Source organism: Balaenoptera musculus, chromosome 7 (assembly GCF_009873245.2).
Source record: "Balaenoptera musculus isolate JJ_BM4_2016_0621 chromosome 7, mBalMus1.pri.v3, whole genome shotgun sequence".
Classification (NCBI taxonomy): Eukaryota; Metazoa; Chordata; class Mammalia; order Artiodactyla; family Balaenopteridae; genus Balaenoptera; species Balaenoptera musculus.
Genome location: NC_045791.1, coordinates 44,986,415 through 44,991,455, shown reverse-complemented (window position 1 = coordinate 44,991,455; position 5,041 = coordinate 44,986,415). Strand labels below are relative to the sequence as shown.

The window sequence follows — 5,041 nt, the reverse complement described above, 5'->3', positions numbered from 1 at the left end:
TTCTGTATATTCAGTAGTGTACATTATCAATATACCACCACATGATTTATTCATACCAGTCACCCAGTGTCCTCCAGCATTGATCTCAAGGCTATTTTTTAGCTCTGTAATGAAAACTCTAGAGCTCAAAATCCTGATCAAATTTCATCACTACACCAAGTCAGAAATATGGCCCATAGGGGTTAAGGTAGTATAAATTCTTTTTGGCTTGCATTATAAAATCTTGCCCAGAGCTAATACTGAGAAAAGGGAGAAAACAACTCAGTGAGTCAGAAGACTTACTGTCGTCCTCCCCTCATCAGTGTAGACTGGGTTTATCCTTCTGAACCATGTGCGCCAGAAAAAAAAAAATGCTGTTGAGAGGGTGTTCAACCAGGATGTAACTTTGGAAATGTGCTTATGATGGAAAGTAAAAACAAAAAAACAAACAAACAAACTTAACTAAAGAACTAAAAAAAAAAAAAAAAAAAAAATCCACTGTTTAAAGTGAGGTTAAAGTGTCCATCGACAGATGAATGGATAAAGAAGATGTGGCACATATATACAATGGAATATTACTCAGCCATAAAAAGAAACAAAATTGAGTTATTTGTAGTGAGGTGGGTGGACCTAGAGCCTGTCAAAGAGAGTGAAGTAAGTCAGAAAGAGAAAAACAAATACCATATGCTAAGACACATATATGTAATCTAAAAAAGAAAAAAACTGGTTCTGAAGAACCTAGGGGCAGGACAGGAATAAAGATGCAGACCATTCAGAAAGGACTTGAGGACACGGGGAGGGGGAAGGGTAAGCTGGGACGAAGTGAGACAGTGGCATGGACATATATACACTACCAAATATAAAACAGAAGCAGCCGCGTAGCACAGGGAGATCAGCTCGGTGCTATGTGACCACCTAGAGGGGTGGGATAGGGAGGGTGGGAGGGAGAGGCAAGAGGCAGGAGATATGGGTACATATGTATATGTATAGCTGATTCACTTTGTTATAAAGCAGAAACTAACACACCATTGTAAAGCAATTATACTCCAATAAAGATGTTAAAAATAATAATAATAAAATAAAATAATAAAATAAAATGAGGTTAATTTAAAAATGGAAACAATCTGGAAACAAGAGAAGTGCAAACCTCACTAAATTGCTCCATTATCCATTGTTAAATGCTTAGAAAAGAGTTAGCTATGTTTTGGATGGGTAATATTACCATTTCTAACACCACAGGCTCTGAGGCATGAAAGTGATTGTTTCATAAACAAAAATGAAAAAAATTCCAAGGAGACCACTGAAGTATTTCTGGTCAAACTCTTCTTGGAGGACATCTTATAAGCAAAATACCTCTGTCTATATGGTGGAGTTAGAGATGGTGGTGGGTTGCCACATTTTGCTTTTGAAAGATAGCAAAATACCTAGTTTCTATACTGCTTTATTCAAATAAAAATTTCCGTCATATGTATTTAAGAACTATGGTTGCCAATAAAGTCAGTCCTCTTGTTTATATTTTTACACTCCTGTATTAACAGTATACACACATTTATATAAACATCAAAAGTACTATACATGAAAACAAGTAATGTTCCATACTCTAACAAACAAAATGATTGAAGTTGACCCAGGAAAAATCAGACTGTAGCTATAATAAATATTCACAAAACTGACAGGATACCTTCTAGCAGTGAAACATGAAGTCTGAGTTTAATTAATTTGTAAGATATAACAATATTTTCGTGAAGGTTAGGAAACAGTTTGGTAATATTAACTATATTTCCTTGGTTAATGTTGTTTGAAATTATAATCCAGGTAACTGTATAAATCAGGATTAATCCAGAGAAGCAGAATCAGTAGGAAATATAAATTAAGAGATTTATTGCAGGGAACTGGCTTATACCATTTGGGGGGCTGGTTAAGCCTGTCTAAAACTTGTAGGGCAGGCTGTCAGGAGGGTCAGGCTGGAACTCTCAGGCACAGGATAAAGCTGTTGTCCACACAATTTCTTCTTATGAAAGCCTCAGCTCTGCTTTTAACCTCTTTCAGCTGATTGAATCAGGCCTGCCCAAACTATCTAAAATAATCTCCATTTCTAAAGTCAACTGATTATGGATTTTAATGCCATCTACAAAAAACTTCACAGCAGCACCTAGAATAGTGTTTGAAAGAATAACTGGAGACTAGCCAAACTGACAAATCAAAAAGACTACCACAGTAATATATAGAAGTTTAAGTATTGGTTGATTTCTCCAAATCTCAAAGAGCATTGAAGATTGCTCATTTGAAATTCACACCATGCTTTCTTTAAGAAACAATTAAACATATATATATATATTATATCTCTGATATTTCCTTCTTATCTGGTTTTCATGGGAATTGAATTAAGTTAAAGAAAGCTCAAATCTTTCTTACTGTAAATTTTTGTCTCAATTTTTATAATATAATATAATTATATAATAAATTATAAATTTATTAAATAAATTTATTAAATAAATTATATAATATAATTTTTATAATATAATGTGCAAAGGACGTAGTTCTGGATAAAGAGTTTCCTGTAACACAAAGCCATAGAATATGCCTTTCCACTATTTCTCTTTTTTAAAAAAAAATTAGAAGGGATAATTTTGTTGATATACTAAATACAATTGTCAATAATGGATAGCATTAACATTTATATATTGATATGTTAATAGAGAATTAGAGAATTCATTTTCATAATCCTTAATCAGTATTGTAGAAATCTGAGTCCATAGAAAAATATATGAGATTTCAGTTATTGAAGAAGATACAGCATGAGGTGTCTACAACATTTTAGAATGAGTGATGCAACTTCCATTCTTTTCTTTTGGCTCTGTGATTTTCATTGTTTAAAATTATGCAATGCTGTGCTCACTTTGGCAGCACATATCTAATACTAAAATTGGAATGATACAGAGAAGATTAGCATGGACCCTGTGTAAGGATGACATAAATTCATGAAACATTCCATATTTTTTAAAATAAATATTTTGTTATATATGAACCTCATGGTAACCACAAACCAAAAAATTATAATGAAACAGAAAAAAAGAGAAAGAAATCCAAACATAACACTAAAGACACTCATCAAATCACAAGAGAATAGAGCAAAAGAAGAAGAAAGGAACAAAAAGAACTACAAAAACAACCAGAAACCAAATAATTAAAGGACAATCAGTATATTTCTATCAATGATTACTTTAAGTGTAAATAGACTAAATGCTTCAGTTAAAAGACATAGAGTAGCTGAATAGATAAAAAGCAAGACCCATATATATGCTGTCTATAAGAGACTCACTTCAGATCTAAAGACACACACAGACTGAAAGTGAGGGGATGGAAAAACATATTCCATGCAAATAGAAACAAAAATAAATCTGAGGTAGCAATACTTATATTTGACAAAATGGACTTTAAAACAGAGACTGTAATAGGAAACAAAGAAGAACATTACATGATAAAGGATTAATCCAATGAGAGGATATAATTGTAAATATATATGCACCCAACATAGGAGCACCTAAATACATGAAACAAATATTAACAAACACTAAGGGGAAAATTGACAGTAATGCAATAATAGTAGGGGACTTTTAACATCCCATTTACATCAACGGACAGATTATCCAGACAGAAAATCAACAAGGAAATACTGGCCTTAAATGACACATTAGACCAGATGAACTTAGTAGGTGTATATAGGACATTTCATCTAAAAGCAGCAGAATACACATTCTTTTCAAGTGTGCATGGGACATTCTCCAGTATGGTTCACATACTAGGCCAGTCTCAATAAATCTAAGAAGATTGAAACTCTATCAATCATCTTCTTCAACCACAAAGGTATGAGACTAGAAATCAACCACAAGGGAAAAAAAAAACCTGCAAAAAACACAAACACATGGAGGCTAAACAATATGCTACTAAACAATCAATGGGTCACTTGAAGATATCACAATATACCTGGAGACAAATCAAAATGGAAACATAGTGATCCAAAACCTATAGGACACAGCAAAAGCAATTCTAAGAAGAAGGTTTATGGTGATACAAGCCAACCTCAGGAAACAAGAAAAATCTCAGATAATCTAACCATACACTTAAATAAGGAACTAGAAAAAGAAGAAACAAAATCCAAAATTAGTAGAAGAAAATAACTAATAAATTCAGAGTGGAAATAAATGAAGTAGAGACTTAAAAAGCTACAGAAAACCTCAATGAAACTAAGAGCTGGTTTTTGAAAAGATAAACAAAATTGATAAACGTTTTGCCAGACTCAACAAGAAAAAAGAGAGAGGGCCCCAATAAAATCAGAAATGAAAGAAGAGTTAAAACTGACACCACAGAAATACAAAGGATTGTAAGACATCACTACAAACAGTTGTATACCAATAAAATGGACAATCTAGAAGAAATGGATAAATTCCTAGAAATGTACAATCTCCCAAAACTGAACCAGGAAAAGATAGAAAATATGAAGAGACAGATTTTCAGTAATGAAACTGAACCAGTAAAAAAAAAAAACAAAAAAAAAAAAAACAAAAACAAAACTCCCAACAAACATAAATTCAAGACCAGATAGCTTCACAGGTAAATTCTACAATACATTTAAAGAAGAGTTAACACCTATCCTCTCAAACTATTCCAAAAAACTTCAGAGGAAGGAACACTTCCGAACTCAATCTGGAGATCAATATCACCCTGATATTAAAACCAAAGAGATCCCAAAATAGAAAATTGCAGGCCAATATCATTGATGAGCATAGATGCAAAAATCCTCAACAAAATATTAGCAAACTGAATTCAATAATACAGTAAAAGGATCATTCACCATGATCAAGTGGGATTTATTCCAGGGATGCAAGAATGTTTCAATATCTGCAAATCAATGAAGGTGATACATCACATTAACAAATTGAAGATCAAAAATCATATTAACATCTCAATAGATGCAGAAAAAGCTTTTGACAAAATTCCACATCCATTTATGATAAAAACTCTAAACAAAGTGGGCATAGAGGGTACATACCTAAATATA

At 32.6% G+C, this 5,041-nt stretch overlaps 1 non-coding gene across 1 annotated transcript; it reads left to right on the top strand.

The window, feature by feature from the left end:
• The first annotated feature begins 2,870 nt into the window (after positions 1-2,870).
• LOC118898643 lies at positions 2,871-2,980 on the top strand. The gene has a single exon (XR_005020786.1). It is a non-coding gene; the product is annotated as a U6 spliceosomal RNA (small nuclear RNA).
• The last annotated feature ends 2,061 nt before the right edge of the window (positions 2,981-5,041 follow it).